The 18,651-nt window shown below is 39.9% G+C and overlaps 1 pseudogene; it reads right to left on the reverse strand.

Annotated features, from left to right (window-relative positions):
• Positions 1-14,596: 14,596 nt before the first annotated feature.
• Positions 14,597-15,746, reverse strand: LOC123824113 (annotated as a pseudogene).
• Positions 15,747-18,651: the final 2,905 nt, after the last annotated feature.

Genomic DNA, 18,651 nt, shown 5'->3' on the forward strand with positions numbered 1-18,651 from the left:
GAACTTATATGTACAACCCATGGACATGAACTAAGTGGGGGATGCTGGAGGGTTGGGGGAGCAGGGTAGAGGGGAGGTAAAGAGGGAAAAATTGGAATAGCATAATCAGTAGAAAATACTTTAAAAAACCCCAAAGTTTTCAATGCTTTTTAAGTATATTAATAAGCTTTATTAGTCTAAATTTTCTCTTTGTAAGAAGAAAGAATAAATCCTTGAGATATTTCAGGGGCTCTTTGAAATATCTCAAAGCCATGTCTAGATTAAGGAAATGTCTTTTAAAATTTAAACTCTGGAAAGCTTGCCAAAAATACTTGACCTAAGGAATATATATTATGAAGTGATATTTGCCTATTTATTTAAAGTGATAATAAAGTGCATGAAATACCAATGTAGGTGACAAAACTTAAGCTCTCAGGGTTGAGAGAGATGATTTGGGGAGAAGTTAATCTAGCATTTGATTAATGTAATATGACATAATTATTTTAATACTTTATTTTTTAGGTTAATATAAGAAAATCGTTCTCTTGGTTATCATACTGAAAAGAACAAAAAAATTTCATATTAGCTAATTTGTATAATTTCCTCTCAAGATTTCCACTAATAAACCTTCTTCAATTTGTGCAGTCTCTTTGCAATATACACAGTCCCTCTTAGTTTGTTTCTTTTTAATTAATTCAGAAATAAAACCATTCTTTCCCCCCATTAACAGATACACACAGTGCTCAAAATTGAGCTGTTTTATTATCTAGCGACCTTGACAACTGCAAGGAGGCTGGAGAAGAAGCCAGGGGTGTGGAGAAGAAGTCAGGCTTGGGCAAGCTTCAGTCACTCAAGTTTGAAAAGTAGTAGTTTTTCTCTTGTACATTAAGGTAGTGGGAATTATTGCTTCTGGGGCAGCAAAACAAAGGAAAGTCTTAGGGTGGAAGAAGTAACAGGAGAAAGCTTAGGCAGGCTGCCTTGGCTCCTTAGAAAAGTTATAGGAAGGAGTGAGCCAAGGCAGGACTGCCTTGGTTCATCTGGAAGTCAGAGGAAAAGGGGGCCCTTGAGACAGGATTACAGGGTAAGCCTGGGTCAGCTGCCCACTGCCCACTGCTCTCCTGGCTCCAAGACTCCTTGAGATGATTAGAATTTAGGAGGAAACAAAAGGTTTATGCCCAAGAAGGGGAATGGCTATTTTTCAGGAGGGAGAGAAAGTAAGACACTCATCTATTGCAAGCTATGTGGTTTTTACTTCTTTCATTCTTTGTTTTGCAGAAAATTAAATAATCTACTTGAGTCACCATCTGATGTATCAATAAAAATAATTTTGAAGACAGACACTACATGTTTTTTGGCACCTAATTCAGGAGTTTAGGAATTAAATTCATAGCCCAAAATTTGAAATTCCAATTAATATTAATGTTTTATTGCAGAGAAGTATGACATATGATAAATACTGTCTTGCATTTATATATATTAGATCAAGATAAAGTTCTGTAAGAGAAAGAAAATTGGGAAAATATGATGAACACGTCATATTGTTGAAAAAGTGTTTAAGTGGAGAGCATATCAACCAGATCAAGACCCTAACTAGGTCAGCAACTAGGGCAGATGAAGGACAAGCGGGCATAAAAATCCTGCCCTTTTTCAGGGACAAGTAACTAGAACTTTGCAAATATGCACAAACATCAACCCTAAGTCTGCTGAGGGCCAAGCACTTCTGGGGATGCATTTCATCCAGCAGGCAACCCCAGACATCAGGAGAAAGTAAAAAAAGACACCCACTGAGCAACTAGTAGGAATGACTTTCAGTGCTTTTTACAATCAAAACAGCAAAGGAAAAGCAAAAGGCCACCACCCAGTGGAAACAAGAGACTCACTTGTCAGCCACAGCTTCTAGCCCAATGCCTTCTTAAGGCCACCCAGCCCTCAGAATGAAACAAACATCAGAGGGGAGTGCTATCGCTACAGACAAGAACGGAGACCCTGAGACTGGTGCCACACCCTAGACCACTGGTGCTTCCTTATATTCTGACCTTTACTCTCTCCCCTTCTCCTTGGCTGAGTTTCTCTGGTTCCCAAAAGTGACCATTAAACTATGGAGATCCCGCCAATCAGTGAACTCATTAGCTGAAGGAAGGTAAGGACAAATGCTCTCATCCCCTGGAGATGGTGCCTCTCATCTTCCTAAGCCTCATCCTGGCTAAGTGGTTACCTGGATCCAGCCCTCCCTCTGACCCACCTAAATTGCCGCTTCCAGTGTCTCTCCCTTTCTGTCCACTGCTCATTTCCAGACACCGCTTATCGTCTCACAATTGCTCATCTCATTTCAGGTCAACATTCACCATTTCTGCCTACTTAGATTTCTGTTTCTGTGGTGAGTCTTTTTTCCATAATCAGTGGAGATGAACTCATATTGCTTGCTTTGAGCAGTGGCAGTATCGTAGCCAATGAGGTTTATCTTATCACCTATCCCTTACTTAGCAAATGAGTTGGTTATGGAAAAGAGCATTGGGAATGGGCATTGGGCTATTGATGGAGTGAATTTTCCTATTTCTCACCCTAAAAAAGTAACTAATATGTGAATGAATATGGATTCCAAAATCCTTTCACTTAGGAAACTCCAATACATTTACTTATTAACCCTTTCCACAGTCTCCAAGCCCTGCCTGCTGGGAAATTTCTGTTAATAAGCAACCTATTTCATGTCACAGACCAGCCCTGTGTCCTCTGTCCATTCTAGATGAAGGTGGAAATCCAGTTTTACGCTTTTTGATTACAATAATGTCTTTTTGATACCTAGATATTTCAAAGTTAACTTTTTCACCTGATGTTTATTACTTATTTCCACAGACATTATTATCAAAATTTTTCAATTTCTCTTCAAAGGGACACACTATAGAAATCTAGCTTCACCCCAGTACCTTTGACTCCAGCTTTACTCTATGGGAGGTGACACTTGGAAGTTTTTTCCCCAAGATCATTCTTAATTTCAGGTGACAAAACATAGGCCACTTGCTGTAGCTATATTGGCATACACCTGCTATTTCTTCTTGAGTCCAAGTCTGCAATCGGTTCCTCTGTAAATCTTCCTATGAAGCAAAATGTTCAGAGAGTGTATCTAAACTGACGTGAGGCTGAGTTTTTCCAGCACAAGTCATTTATCAAACCTCTATTCCGCTCTTCTTCATTCCATCTATTAAAATTCATAGCAGCAAACTTTATGAACACTGGACCTATGTGGGTTGGAGGTAAATTTAGGCCTCAGTGGAGGATGTCACTCACAAGGCAAGATAATTTAAGGATGGTATCTTTGCATTTGAATTTTAAAGCAGTACAGCAGGAAGAAAGAAGTGTTGCCAGTGTAAATTTATGTGTGAATATGGCTTTTGAAAACTATCTTTAGAACCAACATATGGATCATGAAGATCCTATAATAAGCTTGGATAATTGAAATATTGCTTATTTTTATTTCAGTTTATTTTTAAAGATGGATTTATTCACTTTAATATCCACAAGAGCTAAAACTACAATTCCACCAGGGAAAGACATGTATGATAATTCAAATGCTTGAAGCCAATTATCTGCTACCAACCTTGAAGTTATAGAATAACCTGTTTTGACCCTGTGAGAAAACAGTATTAAATATTAAATATTAAATGATCACTCCCAGTTTCAGTTAGGACAATAGAGGTAGGGATGAAGAAGAAAGGGCAAAAGGCGTGCCACAGCCACCTTGAAAGGAAGGGCTAGAGATGCTCTGTTGTCCAGGGCGTAGCCCCAGGCCCAGCCTAGGCACACAGGAGCCTAGAAGGCATAAACTTTATTCTGAAGGATCAAGTGTCCTATTAAAAATTGAGGAATTTAGACTCTGGCAAAAGGGACAAATAGTTATTGCAAACAATTGGCAGTGCTTGTCACAATGTGATATATTTTTTTATGTTCTATAATCCAATTTCTGTACCTCACTGATTTCCAAGGATTGTTGCTCTGTGGAAGCATATTACCTACTAAAAGGCATTGGTACAATGGGGCAAGCCAAGCAAATCTGGAGGATCACTGAACTGCTTTGTTTGGGGGATCGTGGGATTCTGGTACTAGATATATATATATCTGTGAAAATACACAGAACTGTACACCAGAGAGGAAGAATTTTATCCTATGTAAATAAAAAAAAATAACTATGATGTGGAGGGAACTAAAGATGGAAGACAGACTGTGAGAAATGATTTTAACTGTATTTCAAATGAGTGGCACAGCCACCCTGAGGCAGGTAGGAATGAAAGGAGCTCTGACTTAAGTAATTTTGAAAAGCAGTGTTTTGACTGGATAATGTAAGTCTAAAGACAAAATTACTATATACAAACACTGTACATTGCTTGGCAAATATCTGTCCTGCAGGAACATGGGTTAGCAACACTGAAACTACTTTATGTGTAAACTAGGATTGAAAAAATAAGTTAATATGTTACATATGTCAGCAAGGCTTCTGACTTTGGAGAAAGACTTTACAAATGAGGAAAGAAGGAGAGCTAGAATTGAACCCTGTGGTATGAGCTTGGAGTCAGAGTTATCAGTGTAAATCCATGTTTCAAGATATGCAATGAGGTAGATACAGAAATAAATATGTACATGTAGGTAAGTGTCCATACACACCTTTTTTAGCTCTGCCCACAGAAGAGGCTTACAGGCTTTGATATCCCAGTAACACAGCACACCTAGTGCCTAGATCTTTGTTTCTAAATATGAAAAAGGGTAGAAACTCATTAAGAGAACACAGGAGCCAACCTGAATGAGCTCCTAATGGCTAAAGCTGGAAAGATTTGAGAAATGAAATAAATAATGATCATATTGAATTATAACCTATAATGGTTAATTTTATATGTCAGCATGGCTGGGTCATGGTACCCGGATATTTGGTCAAGCATGATTGTAGATATTTATGTGAAGGGGATTTTATTTTTTGGTAGACTTTGACCAAAGCAGATTACTTTCCATAATGTGGGTGAGCCTCATCCAATCCGCTGAAAGCTTGAGTAGAACAAAGATTGACCTCCCCCAAGGCAGGAAAGAATTCTGCAAGCCACTTGCCTTTGGACCAGGACTAGACCTGTCCCCTGGAGCTCCAGCCTGTGGGGCTCCAGCCTGTGGGTCTCCCCTGCAGATTTTGGACTTGTACTTCCTCAGCAGTGTGAGTCATTCCTTAAAATAAATCTCTCCCCCTCTAGGTGTTAATACACATCCTGTAGGTTCTGTTTCTCTGGAGAACCCTAATGCATAACCCAAAGAACAAAGTAGATATCCATGAATTCATACTGATATAAATAACTAAATAAATAAGTGGGGAAAAAAGGTGTTGGGAACCGCCCTGACTGGTATCAGAGGCTGAAACCCCCGCCTAGGCTAAGGCTAAGGGAACGCCCTTGGAACCGTGAGCCGGCAAGGAGACAAAAGCTTATCTCCCTGGCAGGAATGCTGCTTCTGCTGCTGAACCCCAAAAAGCTTGGTCGGTTAGCCAAAGACGGGTAAGATTCCCCACGGGGGAACGACCCAAGCCAGGCACGATCACTTTTGGGAGGCCCCCCCCAAAAGAAGGACTTGGGGGGCTGCAGCAAAAGGGGGGTGATGGACCCTCACTCCTCGGCTTTGACAAAGTCTGAGTTCTCAGCGTCGGGAAGAAAATCTCCTTATCTCTCGGTGGCCTTAGTTCCCTTGCTCCACCTAAGCCTGAAACAATGACAGGGTAGTACAGCTCGGTACTGGGAAGTGCGGATTTCCCGGGGTGATCAGGCCTAAGAAAGAACATGTAAATTACTGTGAAACCTTCTTTGTTTGGAATGCTCTCAGTTGAATGAGAAGGGTCTTAGGAGGAAGCTAGTTTGTTCCTCAGCCTTACAGCTCTTTGACCCCCCAACTCAATAGACGGGCAGAGTTCTTTGTTTTCTATAGTTCCTTACTTCCCCTGGTGAGTGCTGTACTTTACCTGAATTATTATGCAGGATGAACCTAATAAAAGCAGGTATGGACGGTAAATCAGCGCGCTCCCCACTAGGGGTGGTGGCCATTCTGTCCCTACTTCCCCACAGAAACTAGTTTGTCTCTGTGCATGTTGTTATTTCTCGCGTGTTTATTGTCGAGCCATCCACAGCGTTCCGTGGTCACTGCTGGCCGGTGACCCACGCGCAACAAAAAGGATAGGTATTCCTTACAAAAGAATTTCAGTTATGAAGTGAAGAAGGGTTAAAGAAAACAGAAATCACCATTACAACACCAGAGCAATAGCTGTGTGGGCAAGATCCCTCCATGGATACCAAACTAAACAGGTGAAATAGGATATTTGTATCAATCTCAAAGTGTCTCGCTCCAAGTATGTATTTATTAATCACAAAAGAAGATGACTGGCTTTAAAATGGAGAAAGCTGGCAGAAACCACCTTAATAAAGCATTGAAAATGAACATCACCAATAATAAGATATATCGATATTTCATAGTCCCGGATATGATGTGATGAGAAGGCCACATCATCTCTGTTGAATTCTTCCACAAAATGTATGACCTCTGTCTTCATGAGAAAATGGCAGACCAACTGAAATAGAGGGACACTAGAAAATACTGGACCAGTATTCCCCAAGAGTGTCAAGATACTGAATGATGGGGAAAGACCAAGGAACTGCCACAGATTGGAGAAGACTAAAGGAGACATAACAACTAAATGCAATGTGGTTCCCTGGGCAGAATCCTAGAATACAAAAGGGATATTAGTGGAAAACTGAGGCAATCCCAGTAAGTCTATCATTGTTAGCATTAGTTAATAGTATTGTAGTAATGTTAATTTTTTTGTTTGATAATTAACATTAAGTAAGATATTAACATTAGGAGAAGTTGGGGAAATGGCATAGGTAACTCTCTTTACTATTGTTTTTTCTGAAAGTCTAAAATTGTTTCAATATAAAATGCTGAAAATTTACTATTATGTTTATAGTCCATCAAGAATGAGTTTTATTTTAAAAGGTAGCACTTATATTATGCTAGAAATTCTATCATTTCAACTGTTTAAACATGTGATAACAAATTTTAGATTTCAACATTTTAAAAAATGTGCAAGACACATATACTTTTCAAAATTCCTTTAGAAGGTATCTGAGCAAAAACATTTGAAATCTATTGGTCTAAGTGATGTGTTTTAAGCTGTTTTTCCTTACCAAACCCACTATTTCTTAGAAGATTTTTTTTATTTGGGTGGCTTGAGGTTGCTTGTAAAGATCATTTTGACAAGTTAATGCAATCGTAGAGCACTCCTGGGACTCACTGCTGGCCCAGGCAGGTGAAATGAACGAGTGGCGCTGACCAGGTATGAGAATAACCACAACACCAGTGCACTGACTGACTAACAGGGGCCAACACTGGGCCTCGGTGTCTGGCGGACAGCTGGGCCTGAACTGGGGTGCACGTGCTGCATCAAGGGCAACACCTCTCAAGGCTTGGAGGGGCCCAGAGCTCTGATCTGTAAAAAAGAGCCAGAATTACCTATATTTGTGTGAATTTTCCCAGTCTTTAGGTGCTGAGAAATAACTTAAATCATTTTAAAATATAATGCAGGCCAAATGAAACACATCTGCTTGTCTTTATCTTTCTTCCACTTAATTTGTGTCTTTCACCCTTATTCCTTTTTCTTTCCCATATCTCCCTAGGCAGCAAATGTAAAACTGACATGTAGATATTTTTAATATTTGTATAATAATTTTATATGCTGCTTCTTCTAACTTTTAAGAACAATTCCAAAGCTGAAAATGCAATAAGGCAAAACCAAACCACAGAAACTTGACTGAATTTTACATGCAGTAATCCAGTAATTTCGTTCATTGATTTACAAGTTCATCATCCCAATAATAGTAATGATAACAATGATAATAATAATGAGTATTTTCTATGTGTGAAACACAGTTTTGTGTAGCTTTATATGGAATGAATTGTATAACTCTCAAAATGTTTCTGTGAGGTAGAGTCTATTATGAACTTATTCTACAGATGAGGAAACAGAGGCTTAATGAGGCTAAATTACTCACCAGGATTAGAGAGCTCTCTGTCTCCAGAGCCCAGCTCTTAGTCATGACATGGAATCAGGCAAGAGCCCCACAGGGCAAAGCTGCCAGATAAAACACAGAATGTCCAGTTAAATTTGAATGTTTATTTACTATATTTGCTAAATCTGGCAACTCTGCCAGAGGGGTAATTCTTTGGATTTATGAGTCCCCATTTTTTGGCAAACAGCTGAGAACTGAGGAGAACTTTGACTAGAACCAGAATTTTTTATATCATGCATCTGTTTTAATAAATTCTCTTCACCCTTCCCATGCCTTTTCATTCTCAAAACCTTTAAAGTGCAGCAAAACCAAGCCAAACAGAACATGGTGAAATTCATTAGTTGTGTTTTAATTTCACTTCACTTGTGCTCTGTATAAATAATTTACATCACTATAATGGTTATAGCAAGACAAACTGTTTGTATTATGTTCCAACCAGCTTGCAAAGCCCTACTAGAGCAGCAGAAGCTATTCTGCTTTCTAATCTAGATTCCTGGTTGTCCTCTGTTAAGTGTCTTGCATTTTAAAATAAATTTAGAAAATCTGTGTGCTAGTGTTCCTGTTAACTAAGTAGCCAGAAAGCCAACTCCTTATGTCAAGAAGGGACTTTGGGGTCCTACATACTTCACATTTATGTTAATTTTCCTCTTTTTTTTTTGTCAAGGCACCAAGGAAAACAAACCTGGGTTTCCAGATTTGGAGGAGACAAGTCTGGGTTCCCAGGGACAGAGGGAAGGAGTGTGTTGGGTGAAGGCTGGGAGGAGCAGTAAGAAAGCATGGCCACCTGGAAGAAGACATTGGGAAAGAAAAAAGCAGAGCACTCCCTGACCCCCTCAGTGAATGCCAGGGAGCCGCTGTCTGCGTGGTGCTGTCACTTGTGTTGATGGGCTTGGATTCCAAGCTCTTGTCTCTTTCTGGTGTTAATTTTACTTGCATGTCATCATTCTAATTTTACCCACCCCCTTTCTTTTCCCTGGGCCTGATCACTTGTTCACCACATATATCTCCAGAAGATTTCCCTATAGTTATTGTGGAAAACAGTGATTGAGAAGGGAGGATGGGCAGGGGATTTCATGTTAGTCATTCAACCAGAGTTCTCCAATATTTTTATCGTTAGTGTAATTTATTTAGCTATAGTATTTGGAAGCAAGCGTCTCCATTTTTAAATTTCATTTTTAGGCTCTAGCTTGCAGTGAGACTACATAGAGTTCCCCCTTGCAAGTCTCATAAGTATACTGAAAGCAAATCCTATTGGATGTAAAAGCCAAGATGATTTACTGAAGGGCCAATGCCAGACAACATTCAGAACCTGGAAAAGGGACTGAGTTCTCTTTCACCCTCCCAAGTATTCATCTGCCCTGGTGGCACTTTTCTGAACTCAAGTACGAGAGTTTGAGTCTCTCATGCATGCTACATTCTGTTGTCCCACCAGGGTGCTCTATCCAGGTCTTCAATTTTTTCTCTTACCTGTCAATTCATTTTGTTATTTATTAGTTCATTTTTGCAAGTAATTATTGAGTATCTACCATGTACTTAGCTGTTTTGGGTGCCAAGGTACAACAGTGAATAAAGCAATGTTCTTACCCTGTGTGTGGTTGTGGGACACAAATAATGTATAGCAATATGTCACTGTATAAGTATATAATGTGGTATGTGTCAGGATGTAAAGTATACATGTATAAGTTTATATAAGTAATTAAATATAAGAATATATGTATAGAATATCAGGTAGAGATCAATGCCATTAAGAAAAGTCAGTCACATTGAGAAGAGGGAAGCTGTTAGTTACAGTGGTCAGGAAAGTCCTCTTTGATGGTGTATTTGAGCAGCCAACTAATTGAAGCAGAGGAGTAAGCCTGGCCTCCTTCACTTACTCTCAGGAGTCTACTGCTCACAGTTTCAGGGACAAGATAGACTTTATGAAATGCAGAAAGGCTTAATAAAAAGGATTTACTTCAAGAGAATAGAAAAGTCTGCCAAGACAGAGAGATGTTCTCCTGGTGTATGAATCATCTTTTGCCTGTAATTTCAAGGTTTAGCAATTCTAATATTAACAAATTACAGCTCTAAGTAGGGAGGCAATAGCATGTATTATAGTAGAAAATTTGGTTTTAAGATGAAGGCATTACCACTAATGACAAGATGAGCACTGAGACATTTGAACATGAGTCTTTTGATCTTGGTGTGGAAAGCTATTCAAAACTCCAACAAATAAACTGGTCACTTGCTGTGTCTTTTTGTTGACATAGAACACTGTAGATATGCATTTTATCTATATGCAATTACTGCAGAATCTATAAAAAGGTGGCCTATTATTTTTCACTTCTTGGATCTTATTTGGTTAATATCATGGCAGGATTCTATCTGAATTTGGTTTTTTTTGAAATCTCCTTTGGAGTACTCTGGCCAGCCACTCTCTAACATACATTTGGATTGACTGAGGTCATATGTCATAGGAAAGTGATTATTAAAACCTATGATTTATTTTGAGCAATAGTAGAATTTATAAAATATTAGTAATTGGGACTGACTTCCTCAGGAAAGAAAGGGAAAAAAATGGAGAAATTTTTTCTGAAGTAATAAAAGCCTGAAATGTGCTTAAAAGTGTCTGTTCTCTTAAGTAAAAGGCTACTTTATTATACCATTAATATATTGCCAGTATCTAAGGACAAGCTTTTGGAAAAGCATCCCACCTATTCAGCTATCATCAAGTAAGAAATGATAAGTTTTCATCATTCTCCTCATCTTATCATTTAGTTTTTGAGGGTTCATTGTTTAAAGTTGTCAATTAATAACACTTTATGCATTCTTTTATATGATAAAACCATCAAAAAGTATTTTGGCAGGTGGTAAATTTTTTTACAGAAAGTATCCAATAATTTTAACTGGACCCCTGTCCTCCCCAGGCACTGATCCCCCCACATACACGTACAATGAACTAGGCAGGGAGCGGTATCAGTCTCTAAAGTAGCAGAGTCCATTCCAAAGACAAGGGATGAAATAGTCTCATCTCCTATACCATTTTCTGAAATCTGCATAACACTGCACTACTCACAAAGAGTTCCCACCAATTTTATCTCATTTAATCCCTACACAGAAACCAAGGTTCAAAAAGGTCAGTCCTTGTAGAAAAAACAGTAACAGACACCACAGGTCTGGAAAACAGCCACACAATAGGAGCCCAAGGATGTGGGCTGAGGAAGCATTGCTGAAATGCAGCTGTGACATTGATTAAGCAGCGTGACTGTCCTAAAGGCATGCTCTTTGTCCAGCTAAGCCAAAGAAGCTCTCACCATGACAAGGCTTCCTGAGTAACATCAATATCCCTGGAGAAATGCCTGGAAACCACATAATATAAAGATATCTTTTATTTGGATATTCTGATTGCTTTTAAATGGAAAATTAAGAAAGGCCTTAATACATCACTAGAGTTCTAGCCAAGATGGAGGTATAGGTAGATATGCTTTGCTTCCTTGCACAACTAAAAGAAGGATAACAACCAATTTTAAAACAAAAAACAACCAGAACTACTAGAAAATCAAACTGTGTGGAAGTCTGATAATCAAGGAGTTAAAGAAGAAACATTCATCCTGACTTGTAGAAGGGGCAGAGACAGGAAGCTGGGGCACAGAGGATGTGCAACGAGAATGCATGGCAAGGCAGCAGATGGTGGACCAGGGAGGTTGAGGTGGTGGCTGGCCAACTAGGATATCCCACAGTCACATGTGGATAAACCAGGAGAAACAATTGGGGAGTGAGACAGACTGCACAACTCAGGATTCCAGCACAGGAAACTAAAGCCTCAAAACCTCTGACAGTGAAAACATGTGGGGGTTGCAGTAGTGGGAGAGACTCCTAGCCTCACAGGAGAGTTCATTGGAGATGCCCACAGGATCCTAGAACATATACAAGCCCACCTACCTGGGAATCAGCACCTGAAAGGGCACAATCCACTTGTGGGAAGCAAGGGAAGTGATTGAAAATGGGCAAGAATCACACAAGCAGCATTGTTCCCTCTCTGACCCCTCACCTACATATAGCACCACAGCGCAATGATGTTGGTTGCTCTGCCCTGGGAAATACCTAAAGCTCCACCCCTTACAACATAATAAGTACACCAAGACAAGGAAATACATGGCAAAATGAAAGAACAGATCAAAACCCCAGAAAAAGAACTAAGTGATGAGGAAATATCCAACCTATCAGGTGCACAGTTCAAAACACTGGTAATCAGGATGCTCACAGAAATGATTGAATATGGTCCCAAAATAGAAGAAGTGAAGGCTATGCAAAGTGAGATAAAGGAAAATATACAGGGAACCAACAGTGAAGGGAAGGAAACCGGACTCAAATCAATGATTTGGAATAAAAGGAAGAAGTAAATATCCAACTGGAACAGAATGAAGAAACAAGGATTCAAATAAATGAGGAAAGACTGAGGAACCCCTGGGACAACTTTAAACCTCCCAACATCCGAATCACAGGGGTGCCAGAAGGAGAGGAGGAAGAGCAAGAAATTGAAAACTTATTTGAACAAATAATGAAGGAGATCTCCCCAAATCCAGTGAAAGAACAAGACATGAATGCCAGGGTCCAGCCTCAGCAGGTCTCCAAGTCCCTGAAGGAGGAACAGCTCAGGTGAAATGAGACACTAGGTAATGTGCCAGAGGACAGCCAGACTCTCTAGACCTGACTGACTCACCGAGAAAAATCAATCTTTATTTTTATAGGGTAGGTTATACAATATTCAATACATAATATGATTATTAAAACAGAACAGTTACCATAGAAATAACTTCAAAAAGTACAGAAAATTTTACAGATCAATCATGTTGAACAAAGAAATAACCGAAAAGTACAGAAAGTCCCATAGATCAACCATATTAAACAAAGGTTATTTTGACCAAGAAGGTCATTAATCAGCCAACGAAGCTATACAGGCACAAACTTTCAGGTGCCAATTAATAACTAGGTACCTATTAAAATTGTAGGAATTGGTCTAAATTAAAAGGGTGCAAGGGGTGATTTGTAGGTATATAAAAATCAACTATTATCCATTAAAATTAAATTTATCTCAATTAGATAACTGGATTTTTGCCTAGGTTTTTTGATTTATACATCTTGGGGGGGCATGTTTTATGTTCGTTTCCATGTATTGGGATTTTTATGTTTAAATTAAAACTCCTTCCTCCTCTATTTACCTGGTCCCATCAATAACCGCTCCTGCCCAGGGCATGGGAAAGGCAGTGGTTCTAATAAATCTTGAGCTTTTGAATGGTAACTCCTGAAACATTCCTAGCAACGGCCTCCTTCAGCGTTCTGGCAGTTGGTCTGCCCATAGTTTAATTTTGTCCTTAACTTCCCAGGTGAGGGAAGCAGGCAACATTAGGGTTGCTAGGGGTCTCTATTCTATGGTCAACAAGTCATTTCACACAGAATCAGAGGCATCATGCAGAGTTTTTTGTTATAAAGCACAGGTGTCCAAAAATCTCACCACCTGATGCTAATAGGGACAAGCATATGGGAAGAGACAGACAGGAGACCTGGCCACAGCCGCTTCTGCTGTGCAGACGCGTCTCATCCATCCCGACTGTGTCAAGGGTCAGTTGTTGGACAGCCTCCAACACATGCAAGTTCAGGATGCTCAGAGAGTCCCAAAGAAGTTGGATCCAAGAAACACACCAAGGCACATCATAATTACATTACCCAAGATTAAAGATAAGGAGAGAATCTTAAAAGCCACAAGAGAAAAGGAGACTGTTACCCATAAAGGAGTTCTCATAGGATCATCAGCTGATTTTTCAAAAGAAAACATATAGGCAAGAAGGGACTGGAAGGAAGTATTCAAAGTCATGAAAGACAAGATCCTACATCTAAGATTCTTTATCCAGAAAAGCTATCATTTAGAATGGAAGGGCAGATAAAGTGCTTCCTAGAGAAGGTAAAGCTACAGGAGTTCATCATCACCAAGCCATTATTATATGAAATGTTAAAGGGACTTATCTAAGAAAAAGAAGATTAAAACTATGAACAGTAAAATGACAACAAACTCACAACTGTCAACAACAGAACCTAAAAAACAAAACCAGAAGCTAAGCAAACAACTAGAACAGGAACAGAATTGCAATAATGGAGTTCACATGGAGGGTTATCAGTGGGGAGGGGGTGGGAGGAGAATGGGGGAAAAGGGACAGGGAATAAGAAGCATAATTGGTATATACAGAATAGATGGGGGTATGTTAAGAATAGTATAGGAAATGGAGAAGCCAAAGAACTTTTATACAACCCATGGACATAAACTGAGGAGGGGGATGAATACTGGAGGGAGGGGGGTACAGAGTAGAGGGTGATAAAGGAGAGGAAAAAATGGGACAATTGTAATAGCATAATCAATAAAATACCCTTAAAAAAAAAGAAAGACCTTTATAGAAGAGGCTATCCTGTCCTGGATGAACTTGGACTTAATTTCTTTGGGTCCTTGGCAGTTTCTGCTTTGTCCATAGGCATTTGGGGCCCTTTATCCTGTGACAGTGTCACCTGAGGGTCTAGCTGAGGTCGGAGCAGCCAGTGTGAATGCAGGTTATTAGCACTTTATCCCCACCATCACATTCTTTATCACATGGCTTGGGTTCAATTTTAAACATAATCTTGGAAAAGTTCTTCAAATGCCATAAAAATTCTGTCATATAGGGAGAGAGAGAGATTGATCCTAGCCGAACTCGGGAAACGTCCTGCTGCATTGGAGTCATGAGCAACAGGGCCAGACTTTGGTAGGTTGAGTCTACACATCTAGCCCTATAGATTTCTTCAGGCAGTGCTCGGCAGTTCCTGCCCAGGTCCTCTGGAAGCACCGCTGCTCCCTAGCCCTGGGGATGGAGGCCAGTGCAGTACTGAGGAAGGTGGTGTTTGTGGTATCGGCAACCAATGAAAATCCAAAGCCTGGAGACTTCCCAGAGTTGATTCCTTTGATGTGGTCTGTGTAAATATAGATGTTGGGTATATAAGCTTGTTGAGGATGCTCCATGCAAAGTCCACAATCCAGTTTGCCATCTGAGGTGATTCATGTATGGAGTATGTCTTTCCTCTCAAACATTTGATTTTTCCTGGATCTGTGAGCTGAATGGGCTTCTGGATCTTTCTTATAGGACATTTGAAAAACACTTAATTTCCTCCTTCAGGAGACATTCCCCACCACACAATCTTTAGCTCAAGTGATTCACCATCAATTCCAAACTGTTTCAAAAGAGGGAGGGCCATTGGCCTAAGAATATCATCTGAAGGGTCAATGTGGTCATTGGTCACTCTGCAAGAGCTATTCTTAATGGGTGCTTCATAAATGGAACCAGGCAAAGCAGACTCTCCAATTAATTGCCAGTGCTGCCAAGGCCAATAGTCATGTTCCACAAATTTACCATACAGAAGGCCAGGCTTATAATATATGGTCATTCCTGCTTGGTTTATCTCAATTTGAGAACAATTTATTACTTTGTCCAACAGACTTATGAAGCAGGCTTCAAGGCCTCAGAGGCCTGGGTTATGGTCTCTGGCCAGGATCTTTCAGGTTTTGATGGGGCAGCTGCTCAGAGTCAAGAGAATCACATGCTGGTGTGAGCAGAGAGGCACAGAGATACATAATGGCTGATCCCACACCCATGTGTGGTAGGTAAAAATCAGGAGGGACATCTCAGGAGTAAGGGACCCCAGTCCCATACCAGACCAGCCAGCCCAGGGTTCCAGCACCAGGAAGGTAAGCCCCTATAACTTCTGTCTATAAAAACCAGTGGGGGTTGGGGTGGCAGAAGAAGCTGTGAGATTCTCAGGAGCCTCCTCTTAAAGGGACCTCAACAGACTTAGGACTTATGCAGACTCATTTCCTCTGGGCTTCAGCACAAGGCAACAGCTAGAAGAGCACCAGGAGCATATGGGGGGAAATTGAAGTATCTGGCATTAAGGCAAATGCCAGGAGACAGCTTCCTCCCAGACAAAACTCTAGAGGCCAGGCAGAGGCATTGGCCCCTCTCTGAGTCCTCCCCCTCACAGAGCCACAGAGCAGCAAACATGGGTTTCCCTGTCCTGATGATTATCTAAGGCCCTGCCCCATCCAGCATACTGGCGTGTTTTTTTTCAATAGACCATGCTAACAAGAAAAAAAGTCAAACTCTACTTAATACACAGAAACAAATACAAGGAGGCTGCCAAAATGGGTAGACAAACACATATGACCCAAATGAAAGAAGAGAACAAAACTCCAGAAAAAAGAACTAGAGGAAATGGAAATGTGCAATCTGTCAGATGCAGAGTTGAAAACACTGGTTATTAGGATGTTCAAGGCACTTATTGGATACTTTCATAGCATTAAAAAAACAGGCAGATATGAAGTTTACACTAAGTGAAATAAAGAAAAATTTACAGTGAACCAACATGGAGTGGATGAAGCCAAGAATCAAATCAATGATTTAGAACATAAGGAAGAGAAAAACATTCAATCAGAGCAGCAAGAAGAAAAAAGAACCCCTACAAAATGAGGATAGGCTATGGAGCCTCTGGGACATCTTAAAGCATACCAATATTTGAATCATAGGGGTGCCAGAAGGAAAAGAGGAAGAACACGAAATCAAAAACTTATTTGAACAAATAATGAAAGAAAGCTTTCCTAGTTTGAAAGGAAATAGACATACAAGTACAGGAAAGCACAGAGAATCCCAAACAAGTTGGACCCAAATAAAACCACACCAAGACACATAATTAAAATGTAAAGGTTAAAAACAAAGAGAGAATCTTAACAGCAACAAGAGAAAAACAACAAGAGTTACCTACAAAGGAGTTCCCATAGGACTATCAGCTGATTTCTCAAAAGAAACTTTGTGGGCTGGAAGGGATGGGCAAGAAGCATTCAAAATGATGAAAAGCAAGGACCCACAACCTAGATTACTCTAGCCAGAGAAGCTATCATTTAGGATGGAAGGGCAGTTAAAGTGCTTCCCAGAGAAGGTAAGCTGCAGGAGTTTATCATCACCAAGCCCTTATTATATGAAATGTTAAAGGGATTTATTTACAAAAAAGAAGATCAAAACTACAAACATTAAAATGACAATAAATTCACAACTATCAACAACTGAAATCTAAAAAACAAACTAAACAAAGAACCAGAAGAGGAACAGAATCACAGATAAGGAGATCATTTGGATGGTTATTAGCTGGGAGGTAAAAGGGGGAAAATGGAGGAAAAGATGCAGGGATTAAGGAGCATAATTGGTAGTAACAAAATAGACAGGGGGATGTTAAGAACAGCGTAGGAAAAGGAACAGCTGAAGAACTTATATGCACGACCATGGACATGAACTAATTGGGGAATTGCTGGAGGGAATGGGGGAACTGGGTGGAGGGTGCAAATGGGAAAAATTGGAACAACTGTAATGGCACAATCAACAAAATATATTAAAAAAGAAACAGTGTAGTTCACACAGTTGTGGATGTGTACTGGTGTTGCCAGGTGTGTGCTTTGCACAAGGCCTGGGAGGCTGGAGTATGGCTACTTCAGACAAGTGTTAAGGTCACAACCCCAGTGGTGACTAGGGTTCTCTCCCATAGCCCCACAGCCCCGCAACTGCAGTCACATCCATGTGGTTTGGAACAGGAAGAAGAATCGAGACACCAAGTCAGAGGGGACAGGGGTGCATCCTGTGACCAACTCCCTGCCTCCGCACCTCCCTGCATGGCTGGGGGTGGGTAGGTGGTGAATTTTAATGTTGTAGTGGTTCATTTCATTGACCAATATATCTTCCAAAGAATCTGCCAATGAAACCTGGAGAATATATATTTATATGCATTATATAGAAAAAAAAGAAAAAATATCTACATATTCATACACACTCATGTCTCCCTCTCCCTCTCTCTCTATATATATCTATATCTTTATATCTATCTGTCTATCTATCTATATCTCCACATTATATTGGATACACACACACACATGTATATATATATACATGTATATATATATATATATATATATATCCACATTAGAATTGCTATTCACATGGAGATATCCAATTTATCTACAATCCATTCTGGTGTATGGTGTGAGAAATATATTCAATTTTATCTTCCCATTTCACTATTCAGTTGTCTTCCACATATCCCTTCACCCAGTTTCAGATGATGCCCTTATCATATAAGGAGATTTCATATTCCTTTTGGTCTTCACCTAGATATATTAGATACATTAAATTGTTTCATTATTCTATTTATTTATGCATCAATACCACACTGTTTTATTTATAAAGACTTTTTTAAAGTATTTTTTATTGATTATGCTATTACAGTTTTAGCAATTTTTTCCCCTTTATTCCCCCGCCACTCTGCCTCCCCTACTCTCCAACATTCCCCCCACCTTAGTTCATGTCCATGGGTTATACATATAAGTTCTTTGAGTCCTCTGTCCTATGCCATTTTTATCTCTCCCTGTCCATTTTATGCCTACTAATTATGCTGTTTTTTCCCTGTACCTTCCCCCGCTATTCCTCCCTTCCCCCTCTCCACTGAAATCCCTCTATGTGATGTCCATTTCTCTGATTCTGTTCCTGTT

The sequence above is a fragment of the Phyllostomus hastatus genome, unplaced genomic scaffold (assembly GCF_019186645.2).
Source record: "Phyllostomus hastatus isolate PE091 unplaced genomic scaffold, TTU_PhHast_1.1 phas_contig_118, whole genome shotgun sequence".
NCBI lineage: Eukaryota > Metazoa > Chordata > Mammalia > Chiroptera > Phyllostomidae > Phyllostomus > Phyllostomus hastatus.